General features: G+C 38.2%; 1 pseudogene; it reads right to left on the reverse strand.

Annotated features, from left to right (window-relative positions):
• Positions 1–5,591: 5,591 nt before the first annotated feature.
• LOC124169875 lies at positions 5,592–5,704 on the reverse strand (annotated as a pseudogene).
• Between the last annotated feature and the right edge of the window lie 18,461 nt (positions 5,705–24,165).

The following is a 24,165-nucleotide window of genomic DNA, read 5'->3' on the forward strand; positions in this document are numbered from 1 at the left end:
CCTCTTATCCTTCCTCGCCCGAGAGAAAAATTAGTCCTGCCCTTCCACCTCACATATCCCTCTGCCCCTGGCTCCCATATTCTGCCCTGCTGTATCCCTGGCAACCTTGCTAATGGGATCCTCTGACCACCATTTTGGTCGACCTTGACCCTACACCCTCTTAATTCTGTTAAATCCCTGTAAATACACAGTCGTCGACTTCTGAAGCTAAGCTAATGGAAATAACGTAGTTAAGCTTGCAGGATCATGTGGCTGGGTTGGGAATGGATAATACGTAAAGTAAAAATAGGTAAGTGCCAATATTAAGTACTAAAGTAATACTGATAAAATACAAAAATAAGCAAAGAGGAAATTTATATTCAGAACTTTTTCCCACGGTTATTCCAGCAGCAACCTCAGTGTAATCGTAAAAATTACTCTTTATTGTGAAAAACAAATGAAAACTTTATTAAAAACTACTAATTATTTTTTTTCTTCCTTCACAGGAAATACCGCACGATAATACAACACTATTTTAAATGCCAATTGATGGAGTACGATTAGAAGGGGATATTTCGAAAATTTCAACGAAATGACACTTCCTTCGCCTCCCGTTAAAACCTCAAAAAATTGTCCAACTGTTGCTCACTTTTAGAATATTCTAGGATTCATAAAATAGGACGTGCTTATACAAATGAAAAGAGTTTGGGAACTTCCAACGTATGACGGGATAAGCTGGGTAAAAATCTCGAAAACTTTGCTTTCTCTATTGCTTCTACTCACCTTAATACAAATATTTTTTCATATTTTGCAAAAAAAAAAAGTGTTACGGTCATGAAGGCATCCATTTACGGTCAATAATAGTCAATGACATGATGCACAATGTCAAAATTTATACTTCAATGGATTTATTCAAACTGATGCATAATCAAGCTTTATGAGTCAACCGTGGCGTGATTTTCAAGTAGATTACTCTATTTGAGTTAAATTACAGCGTTCATCGTCAAATAACTTAAAAATAATGGTTATGTTTTATATTAATTGTTATTCTTTTGGTATGGTGAACTTGATGGTGCAACGAAACAGGAGTAGATACATATTAGCCAACTTTAACATTTCCAAACAGCAATAAATTAAAAAATAAATCAACTTGTTAAAAGGGTTGTTAAACTTGAAATTGCTTAGGCTACGTACATAGTGAGCAGTCAATATGCAGTAAACTCTTGCTCTCATCTAGAATGCCCTAGAATAAAGAGTCCAAAACAGGTTCGGCTTTTGAGGAAAGGGTGAGACTTAAGTTTATGATTTCATACATCCTTTGCACAAAAGAAGATTTTTTTACGATTGGCTAGCATTATTTCTCCCAAGATGTAAGATGCGTCTCATTACGCAGTCAAATTGAGTAGTTAAAATAGAAATTAGGTTAGGTTAGGTCCAAATTACGTACTTAATACGCAGTAAAAACTTGCTCTAAACAATGAAGGGTATAGATGGAGGAGAGGTGTGGAAGAACTCCATGGGGAATGGGTGGAGAAAACCCCGAGGAGTGACGTCAAAACTTGGGTAAAAATCCCGTAAACTTTGCTGAAGGGGTCGTTTTGAAGGAGGAAGGGATGATGTTTGCAGTCACCCATCCCCCATGAGAGTCGTGAGGGGTTGTCCTGGGGACAAAATTGAGTGTAAGGGTCTCACCCCACACACCCTCGTCTCCCCATTACCCTAACCAACCGCACCTGAAGGGGAGGGGGATGAAGAGAACGAACGTGGTACGGCAATAAGGGGAGAAGACTAAGGTCGTCGTCGTGGTCAGGCGCCCATTAGCGAGGTTACAAGGGGTTATGCGACGCGTAAGCAGGGCAAGGGGGCTCATCTGCATGTTAGCCAGTGAGCCGCCGCGAAGAAGGGGGAGTAGCAAAGGTTGTCACGACAACCGATAAATATGTGTCGCTGCCGACCCCAAAATAAGCATTAACAGGACGCATACCTCCGTGTCGACCGGTCGAATTATGTCAATTCTGGTGACGAATTGCTTAGCCAAACCTCACACCATCTTATTACGCTTTTCTCCAAACACTTTTCATACCTAATATCCAAAATCTAATTCTCAAAGCCGATTTAAAACTAATGCACAGTATTTACAACTCTGCCATAGACTATCCTGAACTTATCTCCAATTTTTAATCAGTAAGAGGATGCACGCATCCCGATCTAGCAGTCGCATTTCGTCAAATCTGGTAACTCAATACTTGATCAAAACTCACACCATCTTATCACACTGTTTTGTCTACCCTTTCCATAGTTAAAATCCCAATTCTCACCATCAAAACCGATTAGAAACCAATACACAGCATTCTTAACTCTGCTAATGACTGTACTCAACTAATCTCCAATTTAAACTTTTAAGTTCCACGTAGACCCACTCGCGCGCACTCTTTACTATGTATGCCTATTCCCTGATTGTCCCTGTATGGGCGTACTTAGAGAGGGGCAGCTGCCCCCCCCCCTCCCCCCCCCCCCACCCCCCGAAAGCAAAAATCGCAAATGTCTTTAAGGAAAATAATATGTTTTCAAGCAAATAATTTCAAAAACTAATAAAGAGCTGTTACAGTTTCCTTAAAATTTTGATTTCATTCACCTTTTCGGTGCTTAAATCTTACCTACAACTTAAACAACTATGGCTTGCCCCCCCCCCCCTAGTTTTGATCCTGGATACGTCCTTGTATACCTGTCCAAACTTTCTTTCCTCCTCCACCTCTCTTCCCGCATAAATTCTCTTCCAGACCACATTTATCCGTTCTCACTTTTACCGACCGGGCTCATTCCCATCCGAATGGAAATTCTTAAAATTATAATCATTTTCCTTAAATGTATTTCTATTAATGAAACTTTATTTTGTTCGGATGTATTTGCATTTTTAATGTTTATTTTATCGTGCAACTGTATACTGACAAGTAAGATGTGTGTGGGTTATTTACTAAATAAAAAAGTTAGTGTTACTGACCTATTATAACAACTCTGATGGGAATCACTGACAGAATGTAGATTGACAACTAAACTAAACTTATTATGTAAATTCAAAAGCAGTTTTATTTTCCGACGCAGTTAGTCATGTCTTACGAACGCCAACATAGGGAAAGTTGCCTAAATCGTACCATTTCCCAAATCGTACTACCACCCTAGAAATTAATGTATTAGACTTATATGAAAATAAATGGCTGTATTTTGAACTTCCTGCATTCCTAAGCACATCACACTTCAGTTGTTACCACCGGTGTAGTAGCAAGTCTGAGCTGAGGAAATTAATGTCTCTCTTCTGCTATTTATTTCGTCTTTTCACAATAATATTGGAAACAGATAAGTCGTATTCACATAGCTTTAGTTACAATTTATATTCCTGGTGTCTATTGTGTTTCATTTAGCGGCACTACCATCTACATCTACATCTACATAATACCCTGCGAGCCACCTCTAGGGTGTTTGGCAGGGGGTGATCAATCACCAACATGCAGCATGCATTTGGACTCCCACATGCACACCACACCGTCTAAAAAAAAAATGTCCCGTACTCTAACAAACTATACTACTATATGCTGTTAGAAATAATAATTGAATTAAGAAACATGCCTTAATTTTTACATATGTTAGTAAGCAACACTACAAGTCATGCAATCTACTTACGAGTTCTATTGCTGCCGTTAAGGCCTGGTTACACGGTGCATTAACCCGTACGGGTTAATGTATGAATGCGTGTCTGTTTGCATGTCTGAATTCATGGACGTTTGCGTGAACGAGGAGCATGAATGAGCGGTTACACGGTACATGCGTTCGCACAAGTTTTCACACATTTTCTCGTAACGCGAAGCGTTTAGTTTTTATTTATTCCCTTTACAGTGCGCAAAATTTAAATGTGAAAACAGTATCATTAGGTAGGAAGCAGACGATACCTACCAGAAAATAATTCCCTTTTCGTTGTTTCCTATAGGACCAGGAAATTTCACATACTGGTAATATATTTGCGCTGCCGTGTAAACAGTGGTTTTCATTGTAGTTGCCGAACATATGTTTCATTTCGTGACAGTAATATTTATTTATATTTAATATTTATCGTTATCGCTCGCTTAATGCTATATCTCAATAGCACTCTATTTATTTCAAACCGTTATCAAAGTTAATACTTAGGCTGAAAATTTGTAGTCGCATCTTGTTTTTAAGCCGTGTTTACTAGACATTTTTCTGTCATCTGTTTCACTGAGTGTAGATGATGTATGAGAGTAGATATTTTTAATAGTTTGTTCTACTTTTGTCTGGGACGGTTATAAAGTTAAGAAGATATTTGCTGTTGATGGAAAAGATGTTAGTTTAGAGGTCTTGTCGATTTATGAACTTGCGTAATGTGAGTCGTATTTTTGTGGTGGGCCAGCGCATTCCTACCTCGGGCGTAAAAAATGTAGAATTGTCGTTAATTCGTATGGTATAAATTATGTTTAAATGTGTTCTATAAGTCGTATGATAGCCGTTGTATTTCACAAATGTCGTGTTGAAAACTCTGTGACAACCTCATTGATAGTTTTGTTCCGGCATAATACAACCAATAAGATACCATAGGCATAAACTTGGTATGTCCGGCATACATAGAGGGATAATCTATACGAATATTAGTGTTGATGCAAATGGTGAGTTTGTGGTAGGATTCAAGCACTTACGATACAGTACAAATGAACAAATACGCGTAAAGAGTTACTGAATAGCCAAGACGGCCGTGGAATAGCCCTGCAGATGACAACTAAATGTGTCGTTTCCCACCAGGTGGCTCTGTTATCAACTTGTGCGAATGCATGAACGAAATTAGAACAGGTTCTATTTTCCGTTCACGCGTTCATGCATTTGTACATTTTGGGGTGGTTACACGGTGAATTTTTCCGTTCATTCTCGCGTTCATACATTTAGACATTAACCCGTACGGGTTAATGCACCGTGTAACCAGGCCTTTATAATCTCTTATTGATCGTGGTAAAAATGACATTCGGAATCTGTCTGTTCTACAATCTATCTCTCTTATTATATTCATATGATCTAATCTTCCGATACCGTACTGCCGATTTTCATCATAAAATATATACGAAAATAATACGAAATCATCATCAAAAAAGATCATACGAAATATTCACCTAACGGTTTGAATATAAAATATGTTTTAAATGCCGACGGGATTTTAATGATTGCCTCTTATCAATTCCTTTACCATATATAATTTACTTGACTATCATGATCAGAAATATACCCTCAAAAAAATTATTTTGCTAAAATTTCCAATTTTAAATAAGTAGATTCGTTCATTTTGCGGAGAGCTCAGTTATTGGAATTGGACAAAGTACCAGGAATAGCAGCACCACAAATCACTGCTCACTTTAATGAATGATTCTCCTCGGTGATCGCAATCACAGTTAAGAACCGTCACTGATGAGTAGCGGTCACAGGTTAACGAAGTGATTGGAATATCACAGTTCCGATCATCACTAAAATCAAGTCCTACAACCTTCACTATGACAGTGACTTTAATGTAAGCGAGAATATTATTCAAGCTAGAAGTGAATACCGATTATTTGGCCCAACAGACACTGCTGGGCGCAGTCAAAAATTGTCTTAATAGACAAATGAACTCCCGCCACGGAAATCTTTAGTAAAAGGCGAAAGATTTTTTCGAACTGACTAGAGTTCTGTCTTTCTTAATTTTAAAACAAGAAAAATTGAAGTCCGCTTTCTAATTGACGACAAAAGTCATAGCGAGAGTTAGTAAATTCTTGCAGTTATTCCAAAGAGGCTTGATAAATGAGACATTTAGGTTACATACATGGATAACGGTCTAACGGAACATCAAAACTGATGTTATACAGTGGGAATAATATCATATCAACAGTAATACATTGGATGATTAGCAATAATATGTCAAAGTTTTCTTGACAGCCATCTGTCGTCGAAAAAGGTAAGCAGCCTTTCCCAAACCACTCACAAGGAGAAAGCGTTTACGATAGGGAAAGAGGGCCGGTAGACAGGTATGGTGGCAGGCATACCCCCGGGGTGAAGGATATGCTACTGCAACAATGGACGTTGAAAGGAGAGGGGAAGAACCAATACTCGATGTCTGCACGCAGTTGGCGACCATTTTGTACTTTGAGCCACAAATACGTGATAACCTACGTGCCAACACTAAGGTACATCTACATCTACACAATACCCTGCGAACCACATCTAGGGTATTTGGCAGGAGGTGATCAATCACCAGCATGTAGCATGCAATTGGACTCCCACATGCACACCACACGGTCCAAAAAACGTCACGCATACTAACAAATTATACTACCATATGGTGTTAGAAATAATAATAAAAGTAAGAAACATGCATTAAGTTTTACATAGGTTAGTAGGCTACACTACTAGTCATGCAATCTATTTATGAGTTCTATCGCCGCCGTTATAATCTCTTATTGATCGTGGAAAAAAAGACGCTCTGAACCCGTCTGCTCCACAATCCATCTCTCCCACCTTATTCATATGATCTGATCTTCCGTATCTACTATGGTACATGGCAGAGGGTGAGTATTAGAGTACTCATTTCCTCCCAAGTTAAAAATTACTCAAGCAAAAAATATTTCTATTCTCCATGAACATAGAACTTTAAGGATATAACATCCCTTAAAATTGTATTACATTTTCTATAAAAGCTTGTCTTTGTGATCATACCAGTGTGGTATGATCACGTGTTTAGGCAGTGGAAATGATTTCATATAAAATGGCGGTCGCTCCCTAAACACACCACGTCTCTCTCTACGCTATGGCTTTTCTTTTATCGAGAGTCGAGAGAAATGAAGGAAGGGAAGATAAAAGAAAAGGTGAAAAGGATTTTTTTGTAAATTGACCCCTTGAGGACATGAAATGTGCCTTGAATAAAATACAGGGAAGGAAAAATTAGATTAAATGAACATTGTAGGAAATACAAAATTCCAAAAAATATATTTCTGCGCTAGTGCCGAGGAGAAGTTGGTAGGAGTTTGCTTCGTGGTGTTAATATTGCAGTTGATGGAAGAGAGGCGTCTTTATCGATGGAAGCAGAGCACGAATTAGTGCATGTTATTTTGCAATTTCAAGCTTCATTGCTTGGTTTAACGCCAATAGATGTTAGGTTGCAAGCCTTTCAAATACTTGAAGCCAACACTCAATCCAACAACCCTTCCAATAAAGGGAAGAGAATGGTCAGTAAAAAGTGGTGCTATGGAACAGGGGCGCAGCTAGGAATCAAGTCTGGGGGGGGTTAGGTGCAACTAATACCGGGGTATGTGGGTTATGGAATACCCATCAGGATAAGCTGTAAGTGCAAAATTAATGAATTGCGGAATTTTAAAGATAAATTGTTCAAAATGGTGAGTTTTTACGGCTTTCTAATGGATATTTCATTCATCCTTACACTATTCTATTAGAAATAAATCTAATTAAGTAAAATGGATTAAACTTTAAAATTTCTCTGAGCTCTGGGGGGGGTTTTATCCCCCAAAACCCTCGCTACGCCACTGCTATGGATTTCTTACATGCAGCCCAAGACTAAGTCTACGGCAGCCCGAGAATATATCGTTTCGTAGAGTCATAGGATTCACCAAAGTGATTGTATACCATTTTTGACGCCCTTGGGACAATTGTTAATGACAATATTAGCTAAACGGTTTCCGTATTAAATATGGATGAAACAGACTTTCAAACTGTTCAAAGGATATAAGTAAAAGTTTTTGTCGAAAAGGGAAAGCGAAAGGTTGGTGCGATTTCCAGCGCAGAAAAAGGTGTCAACACCACTGTTGTATGCTGCACGAACACCAATTGATTTTATGTGAGAAATATTAATAAAAGCTTCATTGAAAAGACTATTCCAAAGCATAAACACATCTCCAAAAGACTTTAAATTTTGTTTCAAGTATTACAGATTTTTTTTAATCTAGCGGAAAAACTGCATCTTTTATTTATGTCAAAGATATGCCTTATTTTTTTCGCCTCATTCCCTAAGTTCCACGTATTTTAAAGGATCTAAAAATAACCTAGAAAACTTGCCTCTCTGTCTCTCATTGACGTTGAAGCATTATGTCCTAATTTTGGCTTCCGGTGGTGCTATTTGGGAAACTTGTTGCCTAAATCGCACTGTTTGCGAAGGTTTGAAAATTAATTTTTATACATGTATTCAATTTGGAATTAATTGTCCCCAAAAATTGTGGGATAAGTATAAATACCTCCCTATATGAATCAGCATTAAAAACTTCTATTGCGTCACTTATTTTCCAGTAAAATCTTTTTTTTCCATAACTGGAGCGATTTATACAACTTTCCCCTACTACATTTGTTCATATCATAAAAATGAAATATCTCATGTATCTGTTCTGAGTGTTTCTATAGTGTGAAGAGGGGATCGGGTTGGTGTGGTGGCTAGAGTGTTGACTTCCCACCCGGCGGGCTCGGGGATAAATCCCGGCAGTGGCAGAGAATTTTCAGAGACTGCCCGATCCCTGCTTGCGTGTTGTGTGGAGGACATTTCAAGCGCAACACTCCGTCCGTCGGATGGGACGTTAAGCCGTGGTCCCCTTGGCGCCTTTTGTTAAGAGCAGGCTAACGCCGACGCCGGGTTTCTCTCCACCCTTCCTTCCACACCCTTCCCTCATGGCGAAAATGACCTCAGCTGTCGGTCGCCTCCTCCAAATACCATACCATACCTATAGTGTGAAGAACAGATACATTCAGAATTTCATTATTTCCGCGATCGATAAGAGACTCTAACGGCATTTAAGGACTTAAAAATAGAATAGTTGTCTGGTAGCGTATCTTACTAACTTATGTACTCCTTAACGTATGTTTCTGAATTTCCCTAATATTTCTAATAACATGTTTTGCTTTCTCTAGCTTCATAGGCAGAGTGCCCTCATAAGTAGGGTATAGATTAGTCCCATAGCTTATGATTCATATGAAGCGTATATGCTGCACAGTGCATTTTCCTGGAAGTCAATTTAAATCATCTGGTGCATGTTGCGATTTCACTTAGTCATACCACAAACTATTGATTTTTGATGAAAAATATCGAAATACATATCGGAGAAAAAGACTACCAGTTGAATCCAAGAAGAACAGAAGGGGCCGAAGGAAAACAGCATGAAGAAGATGCGACAGAGAGAAAGATCTGTGGAGACAGAATATTGGAATTGGAGGAGTACCACGGTGGAAGAGAAGAAAAAAAAACCAAGTAGTTCTTCGAAAGGAAAATGGTCTATCCTGAAGATATAGAAGTGAACTGGAGGAAAAGAAGAGGGAATTAAAATTGATTCGCGGTTTCTTTATTGCCTTAACGGAGGCAAGGATGAGAAATTTCATGCAATTATTACTTCAAGTGGAATATTATTTCATGGACTAGAAGTAGCAAAGCAGTCGATATGCTTACAATTAGTAACAAGTTGGAAAGGGCTTTTTCAATTCGTGAGCCAAGAGAAATAATGTTAAAGCACATGCTTCCGCTTGGGTAGAAAATAAATTAAATACGTCAGTACTTGCACTCACGAATCGGGAGCAGTGACATCGTGGCAAAATTAGCAGTGCCGGAAAGCACTTTCCTTAACTTTTTAGGCGTGTGTGTCTGTGTTTTTATAGCTAGTTATTATTTACGTTTTATTACGATTTTTTATTTTGGTTGCGAATGTATATATTAGAAATTTTTCAGGCACCAAAATTTATAAAAGTGTTATTTGAGTATTATGCCTTTTGTTAACCAGTGCCGGAACGGCATTCCTGCGCGCTCCAGCACCATCACACTACTGATTGAAATAGAAAAACTAATATACTTAGTATGAGATATACATACAAATAACAACTTCATTTATGTGCTATATGTGCCAAAAACGATTTATCAAGCCAATTGAATCGGATGTGAGCCATTAATGATGAATTAATTCCTACTGGGTTCAGCTTCCGCAACTATCTACCAACCTCGTACGCAAAAATTAATATGAAATACACCATTAAAGTCTGTCTCAATGGTAGAATGACACACAAGGGGAGTGCGATATTAAGGAAAAGATAAAAATATGCAATTATGTTCCAAGGATAATTATAAAGATTAAATAAACTAATGCATGATCAATAAAGAGCTAATACAGATGAGCGGTGAAAAGAATGAGACAATGCCTTAAATGGCAAGTTCCGATCCTCAGAAATGCTGCCTTTCTTTTCACTCCACATTCCCACCCGCTCCTTCCGTAATAACCACCTACTACACCAACCTGAATTCCGTCTTTCTCTCTCTCAAAGATCACTTTTTTACAGACTTCCTACCTCTTTCGATACCATTTCGACTACTCACCCTTCCCTGGATCTTTCCATGCCCATCAGATCATTCAAGAGGCAGCTTCGAAAAGCCTTCCCTTCTCCTGAATCCCTTTTTTTTCTTTTGCATATCCTTTTTATAGTTTTTTTTAATGGTTTATATTTGTTAAAGCTACAGATTTTATGTTGTCTATTCAATGTAAAGGCCATTTTGGCTGTTTTGAATAATTCAATAAATAAATAAAAGTAGATATAAATCTCCAATAAATCCTGCTATATGTTGAGACCAATTACTTTCCATAGTGAAAAAGTACTCTTTTGCAACCAGCCAATTTTTATCATTTACACGTAATATACGTAATGCTCGGTTATCAGCAATCTGTGACCCATAAATCTCACCAGTAATCATTCACATATGAAATAATTATATAAGTTACTGGCCGGTTTTCACCTTTAACTAGCAATATTTTTAAATTGATTAGCAGCTCATTACTTCTTGCCGGTTGACTCAGCAATTAACTAGTTTAATTATATAACCAGTTTTACATTTTACCACTTACTAGAGAAAACTGACCATAAAGTAATGAATTTTACCAGTAAACAAAGGAACTCAAATATTTTCCAACCAGTTCCGTTCATTAATTAGGCGCACATTTTTATACGTAAGTAGAGATGTAAATACCATTACCAGATGATAGGTTTTCACTTTCATGGGTAAGAAATTTCATAATTTCTAGAGTAGTACGAAAAGGCTTTTTAATAGAGACTTTCACCACGCTTTTTAATGAGTTGAGTGGGTTGGGATGGCAGTAAAAACGGGGAGAACTCCAAATTTCCATCCAGGGGCGTCATCAAACTCACGTTTTACGACTCTTTCAAGGACTCTGCTTTCGAAAATTCCACTCGGCTCGGAAGAATTACTTTCTGCTCAAGCATCTCTCGCAAGCATCGTCAAGATGGCATTTGAGAACGCATTATTCCGTCCTTATCCGAGTAAGTAGAGACCTTCGGACGCGTAAAGGTGAGTTCACGTGAAAGCAAGAACGCAGATCTTCACACTCATCATTCCTACCCGTAGTTGGTACTGCGGGCGTGGTAAATCATAACACCCCTTGATGAAAAAGGCATTATAGAGACAATTTTCACAATTATTGGCCTTTTACAATTACATCCGATGGCATATCACAATTTTAAGGGAAGGGAGGGCAGTTCCTTTCTCTGGGCTACCTCGCACTTCGAGTATTACGTTTGGGGGACTTCCACACAGATTGATTTCCTTGATTGCAAGGAGTAAACGGTGTCTACGTGGGGCATACACGAAGAAGCTTCGAAGTCGGGAAGAAAGAACACTTAAGTGCTTACCGAAATAACAAATATGATAAAAGTAATTTTGCTAAACACTTAATATGTAACTGCCAAAGGAGTCATTTTAAAAAGAATATTTTAAGATCATACAATGACCTTGTAAATTAGATACTAGAGAGCAATTGGAAAATTTATAAAAATTATTGAAAACCAGGACAACGCACTGATAAATGAATATCTTTACCCCCATCCTTTTCCCCTATCCTGGCGTCCGTTTCAAAATACCTCTTTTCCTCCGTTAGGTAACTAGGTTAAAATATCTTGTATGATGTTTGGCACGATGCGTTGGAAGTTCTTACTATTAGTAAAATTAGTCATTGCAATATTTACCCTGAGTTTTATTATGACACAACGCGTTTCGTCGTTACAAACTACATTTTCAAGTGTAACAAGTCTTAAGACCAGTCCCAAGACATATATTAAAGGAGGAACTCTAAAGACTTGTTACACTTGATAATGTTGTTTGTAACGACGAAATGCATTGTGTCATGATAAAACTCAGTGGAAATATTGCAATGTTTAATATTACTAATAGGTTACAATAATAAAATAAGTAATACATAATAATTTACGCCTGATGATAACGATTACTCATCGAAACCCGGGTCACACTATGTCAAAAAGTAGTGGTATAAGTAAAAGTTTACTATTCAAGATAACTTATAATGGAAATAATAATAAAAAAATAATAAAAACAATTATTCAAAGAAATGAATAATAAAAAAGAGAAAAATTAATAATAATAAAAATAACCATAAAAAAGAGAAAACATTAAAAACCATAATAAAAATAGCAAAGTATCTTCTATGTAATCTTAACATATATTTCTATGTAGCCTAAACTTATTATTACATCTACATCTACATAATACCCTGCGAGCCACCTCTAGGGTGTTTGGCACGGGGTGATCAATCACCAGCGTGGAGCATGCATTGGACTCCCACATGCACACCACACGGTCCAAAAAACGTCACGTATACTAACAAATTATACTACCACATGCTGTTAGAAATAAAAATAAAGTTAAGAAACATGCATTATTATATGTATTCAAAATTATTCTTCAATGTAATCATTTCAAAGTATTGTTAATGCACCTCAATTATTATAGTTATAAGTTTCTGCTCACACAAACAGAACACTACCGCCGCAACATAAACACTTGCGCACAAAATTATTCCATTGTCAGCTGGCTGGTTAGGGTGAACTGGTTCATCGGGACAGCGGCGCATCATTTAATGCGTGGTTAAGAAAGATATAGTGAATTTATTTCCTGACGAGCCAGATCCGTTATTTCAGCGCAAGAGGTTAAAGAAAGCCGTATCAAAACGGAGAGCGACCCCCTTCGTGTCCTGACCTCTTGACTCCATTTCGGGGCGTGGGTATCGAACTGATTGGCCGCGTCGATTCGGCCAAGTCAGCCCCCCGGCAGTTACCGGATACCCTTGTCTGACTAATGGCGCCCAAGATTTCTGCTCCTCCGGATCTTCGCCTCCCGATCGCCCCGGAATTCCATGGAAATCCTGAATGCGTTACAGGGGACTCCCGAGGCGGATGATTAGGCTTCGAGGGTGGGTAAGGGTACCAACATTGGGGGGGGAGTGCCTTCCGACCCCATATATGTAGGTGGATTCACTGCCCTATTCCGTGGGCGAGGGTGAGAGGTCTGGGCTCAATGTCTTGACCCCCACGAGTGTACTTGTGACCGAATGCTTATCTCCCTTGTTAACACCGTCCTCACCTCAAGCCAATACTGTCTTAAGCCATTTCCGCCTAGAAAACTTTCTACTTTCCATTGAGAATATATTTAGGCACGTTGCTCCAATGGTATTCTTAAGTAATCCAGTGAAACATTCAGGTGATACATCAACTTGTTTCTTCAGAATGACCCATAGCCATATATCTACACTAGGTGGTAACGAGGTCAGAATCTAATATAGTTCAATTTCTACGAGTGACCTTGATATAGAGGATGAATCAAGCATATTTTCTAATGAATGATAGTTAACATAATCTATGCAATGCCATTTCCTGTTTACTATGATACTTACAGGGGCGGATCCAGGATTTTTTCTGGGGGAGGGGGCACAGGGATATTATTAATAGATTTAAAACAAAATACAATTACTGTAGAAAATATTCTCTTTATTTTTATATGAAAGTTATTAATATTAAATTAAATGATTGATGCTCCGTTAAACACTAAATAAAACGAACGTAATGACAACTTTATTAAAAATCTTTTCTATTTTTTAAGCGTCTGGGGGGGCAAGTGCCCCGATACTTGCCCTTAATTTACTGACAGTAGTCGTAAATTAAGACTCTTTCCGTAAGAGACCTTATTTCTACCGGCTTCAGAAAGAAAATAATAAAAGATTAATGTTTTTGCAAGCTTCAGCAACATATTTGTGACAATTCGACAGCAGAAAGGAGAGCATTATATGCTCAGAATGGTAGTATGTAGCCATATGGCTACGATGAGCTGAAATGGGTTAAGGAGGTAGGTTTATGACTACTCGATACAAAACAAATACTTTTCGCATACAAATATTGGCGGCGTCATTACTTGATAATTGAAAATTCAAGCTCCAATTACGATGGTCGGGAGCACTATCCACAACCAGAGATTTTTATCATAAGCCGTAAATATTTCTAATGGGGAGTCGGAACTCCACCCGGGAGAAAAAAGTAAATGTTTCTGAAATATTAAGAAAGATATGTCGAGATGGTAAATTAAAACTTTGGGCCGATTCTGATGTGAAGGTTATATTAAAAGTTATTTACCAATTTTTAAAAACATTTCAACATAACAACAAAATAAAAGGACATTTCGTTTTATTTTTAGATATTTATTTACATAAAGTACTAGCTACAAAATAACCAGAAATCAAGTCTCTATGACTAGTTGGTGGGGAGATAAAAAGGCATGATATGATTTAATACACGCGGTTTTGGCAAAAATTCAAATCAACAATTTAATGCGCGCAAAAAAATATTATTTTACATTATTTTTGCAAAAAGGTCTCAGGGTAGTTATTTTGATATGAATATAGACACATGCAGAAATTTTCACCAAAATATTGGCGGCGTGTCCCTTAGGGACAAATTGAGGGGTAAATTGACGTGAAATGACCCACGTATTATTTCAGAAATATTTAGCCATCAAGAAAACGGATACAGAAGTAGGGGCATCATAAAGAGAAATGCGTTAGCTAAGGAAGCATTCATGAAAACGAACGCTTATGGGAGGAACGCTTTGCAAGAGTTTAAAGAAATGGTTGGTGAAGAGGTTGATCTGGAGCGCACAGTAGGCTGAAATCGAAAAAAGACGGCCAAAAATATTTTTTTTTCACTTCTAAATTTAGAAAAAACGATTATATTTACTAATGATAATATCAGATATAGAATTATCAGTGACCACAATGCTGAAATAATTTTATTTCTATGTAAGAAATGCCATGTGTCGCGCTCATTCTGCGCATCCTAATGTACATTTTACTTATTGTAATCCAAGTAAGAGCCTACATTTGGAGTATGCTGGGGCTATGCTAGGACTATGGATGTGAGGCATGGACAATGACCGCATCGGAGAAAGCAAGGATAGAGGCCTTTGAAATGTGGTGCTACAGAAGAATGATGAGGATCAAATGGATCGACCGAGTTAGTAATGAGGAAGTCCTAAGAAGAGTAGGAGAGAAGAGAAACCTCGTGAAAACCTCAATAAGAAGACGGAACAACCTTGTAGGCCACATCTTGAGACACGGTGGCCTGATGAAGACAATCGTCGACATGTGGATGGCAAGAACGGAAAAGGAAGACCTCGAACAAAATATATGGAACAGGTAAAGAAAGATGCGAAAGAGAAGAAATACGAGGGTCTGAAAAGATTAGCTGATAGGAAAATTGAGTGGAGAGCTGCGTCAAACCAATCTCGGGATAGTTGACCAGTGATGATGGTGATGATGACGAAGTATACAGCGAAAGAGAGGAGGCTTGGACAAATGTTAAAGTAGGAAAACAGAATATTTAAAAGGTTAAAGAGTTTTGTTACCTATGAAGACGAATTACCAACGATGGACGAGTAGATAACAAGAACGGAAAAGGAAGACCTCGAATGAAATATATGGAACAGGTAAAGAAAGATGTGAAAGAGAATAAATACGTAGGTGCGAAAAGATGAGCTGATAGGAGAATTGAGTGGAGAGCTGCGTCAAACCAATATTAGGATTGTTGAATGGTGATGATGATAATCCAAATGCCTTGCATGAAATAAGACCATGTAGGAAAGAACAATACTGGGTCATAATAAGGGGCACTATAACAACCCTATTTAAACGACCCTACAGTGGTTATATGGAAATTATTTTGCTGTGGGCAGCTTTTAATTACTAATATGCCTAAAATATATTAAAGTGTATTTAAATAGCGCGTTTATCTCTACTTAAAAACTATATTCTTTCTTCGGTCACAGTTTCTCTTCACCAGCCTCCCGCTTATAAAACCAACGTTTAGCACCTGATGGATCTGAAATTTTCATATAAAATATACTACAGCATAAAAAGTATAATCGTGACTCGAGAATAACGGTTTGGCGACGAAACGCGTCGTACCAAAATAACCAGTGAAAATTTATAAAGGTAGTTTTTTTTCCAAACCACCGAATACAGCTCATATCGGCCATTTTATATCGGGGTATTCAACAAATTTAACAATTTAACGTACACGAATAACCTTTTCCTGGATAGGGGAAACCTACCCAGGCGGGACTCGAACCCGCGACTTCTTGTTTGGCAGGCGAGGAATTTGCCCCGCCGCCACCGATTTTTCATTCTGCATGAATTTTCACTAAGTGAAAGCCGAATCTATCGATTTAAGCAATGTTCTCCAATTTTGGATTAAAAAGGCCCGGCGACCATGCGATTTCTTAAAAGGTACCCCTAAACACATAACACATAGATCGATGAGAATTGATGGGATGAGAAACACATAGATCGATGCACAGAATTATTTAGTTTTCTTTTTTCTCTTAAAATGTTTTAGTAGAGATTTGCGCTTTAAATTAAACTCAATATTGGAAAATATTATGAAGTTTATAGCAACATAATTAACATAGCGCTTGCCGTCATGAGAACTGTCCTAGGGTAGTCTCAGGCGTTATTCCAACATGAAAAACACAGAAGTCCGTTCAGAGGATTTTTAAGTTTAATACTGTTAGCAAGTATGCTACTGAGAGAAGATCCCAGCCTCGTCCGCAGAAGTTCGCTCAGTGCAGGATTATTCATTAATTTTCAAAATATGAAATCAGTTTTCCTCAATCACGAGGAATAGCATTGAAAAGTTATGAATTCGATTGATAATATAATCGCAAATAATGATGCCTGGTAACAGCCCTAATTATAAGTTTATTTCCTCAAGAAGTTCCGATCGCTAAACCGTTAGCGTCACGAGTGGCAGAACCTGTAAACTCATTTAAATGCATAGTGGGTAACAGCGCATCTATCGGCTGGCCGAAGGATCCTCTAATGAATGTACGAAGACAAGAGAGTCGACAAATTTCATTGAGAGAAAAAACAATCGACTTAGTGAGATCATGATCGCGTGCGAACGTACGGAGGACATTATAGGCGGAAAAATGATTTTTCTGAGAGAGAGAAAAAGGTTTTTTCCAAACTTTTATTTTTGAACAAAAAGTACATTGATGTCAGGATAATCCCTCGGTATCAGACCAGATCACTTCCGGATTACCGAGAAAGCCGAATTACTGGAAATTATTAATGATGGAGCAATTAAACGGCAGGAGCTGTGTTTTATTGCATAAATAAATGTAGAGAATATATTGTATTGTTCACTACTTCAGTGAATGCTCGCAATTGAAGTGTTAACGTAAAGTAAAATTACATTGATCACTTTACCCCTCCCTTTCCATCGCGAGAAAACTGTTCATGCATATCTCCCCTCTCAGTAATCGCTACTTCCCCTATTTTCTGAGTTAGACTAGGCTCACCTGCGAAGTAGACTACATCTGCAATTACACTGCGAATCACCTCAAGGGTGTTTGGCAGGGGGTGATCAGTCACCAACGTGCGACAGGATTCCCACATGCACACTACACGGTCAAAAAAAAGTGACGTATACTATGAAATTATACTACCACATTCGTGCTAAGGCAAACCTTCCCGACAACTCATTAAGGTAATCCGCCAATAAAGCTCGAACATACAAAACATGCTGTTAGAAATAATAATAATAAAATTCAGAAACATGCATTAAGGAGTACATAAGTTGATAGGCTGCGCTACAAGTCATCTAATCTCTTTGCTAGTTTTAACGCTTTTGTTTTAGTCTCTTATATATCGTGGAAAAAAGGACATTCTGAATCTATCTGTTCTACAGTCTATCATATAAATTATTACAGAAAGGCCTCTTTCTGTCATTCCGTATATTCTCCATTATTACTGCACCCAGAGATAAACAATGTATCATTTTAAAAGTTGAATCACCGGCTTTGAACGAAAAATACAATCTCTATCTCAAATTTCACTATTTACCCATTTATTTGACTTAAATTTTTCGATTTTTCCATGTCGATTACTCGCTCGAGATACATCGACTTCGCACATTTTTTTATTCTAAACTTAAAAAAAAAAAGTTTAAAAACCCATTAAAATCATAACTAAATCAAAGAAACATTATGTAAGGATGCAAAAAAATCAACAATAAATATAAGTGAAAGTATGAAATTATCGCACGGATTACCTATATTATTTTATTTGTGTGTTCTGATCTACCGCAGTATATTGGCAGGGGTGCTGACTTACAAACAATATTGGGGGGGCCCAAACCGGGGATCTTGCCCCGGGAAATATTATAAGTAGTGAGTTTTAACTTTTTTAGGCATTTTAGAAGAGTCATAAGATCAACATTAGAGCCCTGATAACTCGAATCTCGATATCTAGACACTCCGAGGAAAATCAGCAAGCCTGACACATTTTTTCCTCACACCCATAACGAATTTTTGAGGGGGCTCGGGCCCCCTCAAGCCCCATGGAGTCGGCGCCACTGTATATTGGCGTTCGTAAGATATTACTCGAAATTACCGAGCTACCCGCTTGGTAGCTGCCTGTATAAAACTCCGGATTACTGGTAGGACCGGAGAAGTGACGTGCCGGATTATAGAGGAAGTACTTTACTCAATTCAAGAGATTACGCGCACGTGCGAATGGATGCCGGGATTAAAATAGAAAGCAAGAGGGCGATAGGCGATAATCTCAAGGACGAAGCTCACGAGAGGTGAAGATAGGAATTCCAGCGTTTGAAGGCGACGGAGCAACGTAATGAATGCTTGCCCAATGCAAGGTCACACGGCCTGCCATGCCGATGAAATCAATTATGAATTCTTATGAACGGCGTGTTGAAAGCTTTTGCGATTCGCAAACGACAAACCAACCACCACTAAAATCGAAGCAGTGGATTGATGATTTCTCTCCCGTATACTATACTTAATATCAAGTTGGTCTTTTTTCGAGGAGTACAGCGTATTTGAAACCATTCAAATTCGATAGATGTATTTTGACTCCACGAATTACTCGATCAAAATCTACAAGCCAGGGCATCGACGTGATAAAGTGCCCACGTTCCATTACATCATTTTTTAATTGTGGGGCATCGTTTATCAATATTAAGGCAAAGTCTACAATATGTTCTATTCAGAAAGTCATGCTTGAAAAAATATCTATTTCAAGTTTTTTTTCAATCACGAGGAATTGCATTGAAACGTTAAAAATTCGATAGATTATATCATAGCGAAAAATAATTCTTGGTAGCAACCCTAACTATGAGTTTATTTCCTCGTGAAATTCGGATCGTCGTCAGCGTTATGGGATGAAAAATTAGTAATTGTACAGCATTACGTTACTAAAGGAGCGGCAGTAACCATTCAGACTTATTTAGAAATACTGCAAAATCACCTTCGCCCTGCAATCAGGAGTAAACGAAGAATGTTTCTGACTTCCGGAATATTGCTATGGCATGGCAAAGCCTGACCGTATACAATACCATTCAGCGGTTGACGATTCGAGCTACCCTAGTTACCAAATTTTGATGTCTTATTCATCAACCTCATTCACCACGCCTCGCTCTTAGAGATTGAGATTTGTGGGTATGCATTTACAGCAATTTACAATGGTGTAAACACTATAAACTGCGACAAAAAGGGCATATTTTTGTCAACTAAGCGGCGCGATTGATTTTGATTCCGGAGCAGTGGCGGATCCAGGATAGGGACTAGGGATAAGAGGGTCCTCAAGAGTAACTTACCAGCAGAAGAGGGGTCCGAACAAAATTACCATTTTATCTAGTGTAAGTTGGATACCTATCCAAGAGGGGGAGCTATAGCCCACCCTATCCCCTCTCCGCCACTGGTTCGAGGGTAGGAGCTTGATGGAGATAACTTCATCTTCCATGGAAGGTCTGTAAATATTGTATTTTTATAAGCGGAAACTGTTCATCGTTGGCTTGAACAGAAAATAAAAATAATAATGACTAATCCTCTTTCACGTTTCCTAGTCTCTACGAATGAATCCAATACGGCGATACGGTGCGGATAAGGCCGTAACGAGCGATGCGGGAGAGTTCTGGAGGTTCAAACACCCTAAAATGCTTGGGAGATAGTCTTATATGCTCCCTATTCAACCAAACCCCCCCGAAATATACTCGCTAACCAAGAGAACCTCTCCCCCGAAAAATATTTTCAGCTACGGCCTTGGGGACGGAGAAAAAATAGGCTGATACATACTCGAAAAAAACTTGATTAGTTATCAATAATGGTGAATTTATTTTTTTATCAATCATAATGTACCTACGCACATACGTTTATTATTTTACACACGTATGATAAGGTACACTCATTCTTCAAAAAGACCCAATGGGTTAGAATGCTCAGTTAGATTCCTATCGCTTAGCCACTAGAGAATACATCGACTGATTAAAGCTAACTACAGTCTGATGGCTTAATCGTGAAACCACGATGAGGGATCTTGCCCTTGTTCAAAGAGAGGTAAAGATAATTCCGGCTAGATGGCGATAAAGCGACTTAACTGAGAGGATAATAAAGAATGGTTTTAGAAATTATTATCAGTTTTCGAGGAAGAGTCTCAACATTTGTGGCAACATCGCGAGAACGAATGGAATGAGATAAGGAAAATCACACACTTCTCAAGAGACACAAGACCTTAGCGCAGATATCACCAGACGCATTCAAAACAATCGATGTTATTCCGCGAAATATATTATCTGCGTTGACTTCCGTCCATTGCAATTTTGACGCAATCAGCAACGCCACATTACCAACCAAGGACCTTACCTCAGAATATAATCGCTATTACCCGAGAATAAAATTTCGCAGGCCAGAGTTTTGACGAATATTATTCTAAATTGAACCGATCTTGGCGAATAGACAGTGCCAGTGTTCAAAAATTTCTTGAAGTTGTGTGAAAAATGAAAGGAAGATCCATAATGAGTCCTGATAGTCAAAGAAGCGTGGTCATTCTAATTGGACACCATCGTATAATAATACGAGCTATTGCAAGGCCATAGACAAAAATTTCACGGGGGGTCATTTAAGAAACATAATTCACTATTTTCTCCTAGTGACTCAAACGAAACAGGCAAAAAAATTAGGAATAGGTTTCGAAAATAGTAGTGGCGGCGGGGATAATTACTCGCTTATCATACAGAAGGTCGAGGGTTCGAATCCCGCCAGGATAGGCTAGGCTATGGATGTGTATGATCGTCTGTTGCTATTTGTTGAAACCCACCGGAGTAAAAGCCTCATTGCATTGTTTTCGAGGGTAATTAAGATAAATAAGAATTAAATAAAACATACAAAAGACATTTGAGTGTCAAAAATTCTCCCCAACCCCAATAAAGCACGAACGATTAAAGTCTACTTTTCATGATAGAGAAAGCAACAGCTGATGAGCTTGAGAAAGTAAGAAAGACCTTACGTCGTCTATTTTTTTCGAGAACTTGCATCCATAACAACTTTGAAGATACTTCGAAATTCCCATCAAGGTTGTCGGCTGCGAGAGGTGGAGGTCGAGCTATGCATAATGACGCCATAATGTCTCAAAGACAAACTACCTCACCTAAGACGCGTGTCGTGCAAATGCATACGAAACTCTACATTATCTCTACAAGCGGAGGGAATGCGCTGCATCATGGAGGGTAAAGGCCGTTTTGCTCGGTGCACGTAATTTCGTAGGTTAGAAGTGCATTAATTTCTCATTATGGCGTGAAATTGCGCGAATGCATGAACGAAATTAGAACAGGGCTAATTTTGCCATATCACGCCCAAGCATTCTCGCATGCGTTCCAGCAATTCACCGTTTTACACGACGCAATTTTGACTGCGACTTCGTACACACGTCAGATTGCGCAATTACGTGCCACGTGTAAAACGACCTTAAAGCCTTCTTAACAACAACTTAACTTTGCGTAACTACCCTAGAGGCACCAAAAGGATTATATCTGTATATCTTTAAGATTTCGAAATACATCTGTATACAGCTTTGCAAATCTGTATGTTATACATATTTTATACATGCCTGATGATCCATGGTCCTTGTTGAGTATCAGAATCTTTAAAATACACATAATATCCTTACGGCGTAACCAGGGATCATCATACATGTATAAGATATGTTTAATATACAGATTTACGACGAGATACACGTATTTATAAATTATAATCTATTTAAAATCCATATTATGGCAGCAGATATGATACGTATAATATCTAGATACTATCTGCGAAGTAGAGGACATTTTCATGTATTTTATGCAGATATAATAGGTATACAGTGTCTACTATGATACGTATTAAATCTAGATATAATCCTTTTGGTGCCACTAGGGTATGTAGTTGTAAACTTCTGGTGAGGGTCTGATAGTTCAAGACAACTTCAATCGGCTTCACTTGACTCGAATTTAAATATCCCGGGAGTAGCCTTTCAAACTTCCACAAAGGGATCCACTCGGTAGCTCGTCTGGCTAAAGCACTCGGAAATTATTTTATTAACTTAATTCAATTCCTAGGCAAGAAATATTTTCACCCTTCATGTAATTAACCCATTAGTGCACAGCGTCCGATATATAGGACGCGCGTATTTAATTTTTTCTGGGCTCTAATTGACTTGCGCTACATTTTGACACTATATTAAGTTCAAATGGATGGATCTGCCTTCACCGCCCCGCTAATATTTTAGTTGACTCCTTGAATTTATCGACTTGAGAAGCATTTATGTGACACATGGCATTGAAAGAATTTTCAGTCACCCGCACGGGGTAAGTAAATTATTTGTTACTGTAGTATTTTGCTCAATATGTTGATAACTTTTATCTCATTTTTCTTCTAAAGGTTGATCTTTTTATTTTCTGTATTATCAAGTTTTTCCGTACTATTTTGAATCTGTAATCAACACTGAAAACTGACCGTTCGATATATCGGCAGGGCTGTATTAATTAAACTATTGATTTTAAAAATTTTAAAACTGCAGAAATAAGTTAAAATGAACCTTATTAACCGGAATAATCACTTTTGAAATGAATATTTGACAAAAATAGCGTTATGCACTAATGGGTTAAAGTAAACGAGAGTACGTTCTGTGTTCGGGTATACATATTTCTAACATTAAATATTTTCACATATGCATGTTGATAAATTATTTCATCTGGGGGGGAGTAGAGCAGGGGCGGATTCAGCATCAAATTTGAGGGGGGGGGGTCATGACCTGGGTCCGGGCAGCATGGCATACCCCCGTGGGAAGAGAGGGGCGTTCTCCCGAGTAATTTTTTCAATAAGTACTCTTTTACGCATTTTGAAGCCTAAAATTTCACTTTTATTCTTAACTACAGATGAAATTGAACAATTGTGGACATTTAGCGATACAAAAACTAAATTCATAAAAATTTAGACAAAATTTAGGGAGGTCATGTTTTTTAACGTTGGGTCAGAAAGGATCAGGCCCTTCCAAAATCCGCTATTGGATTAGAGGAGACAAGAATCGATTTAACAGCTCTTACCCTTCGAAAGAGTATTCCCTTCACAAGTTTTTGCCTTTGCGCGAATGTGGGAGTATAAATTGTCAGTATGCGTAATGTTTTTTGGACCGTGTGGCGTGCATGTGGAAATACAATAGCATGCTGCATGCTGATGATTGATCACCCCCTGCCAAGCACCCTAGAGGTGGCCACAAGGTATGATATAGATGCAGATGAAGATGTGAAAAAAATTGATGGCTGGATCCGCCCCAAGAGTGGCATACTTCAAGAACATTTCGCGGCTAGTGCGACCGAGCAGAAAACTCCACCGCTTCAAGCTATTTTCAACTTTATTTAATATCTAACGTGAAAATGAGTAGACATAACAGAGGCACGAGTGAAAAACTGGAAAGAATTCACTTCCCACCAGCCGTTCGA

The sequence above is a fragment of the Ischnura elegans genome, chromosome 12, assembly GCF_921293095.1.
Source record: "Ischnura elegans chromosome 12, ioIscEleg1.1, whole genome shotgun sequence".
In the NCBI taxonomy this organism is placed as follows: Eukaryota; Metazoa; Arthropoda; class Insecta; order Odonata; family Coenagrionidae; genus Ischnura; species Ischnura elegans.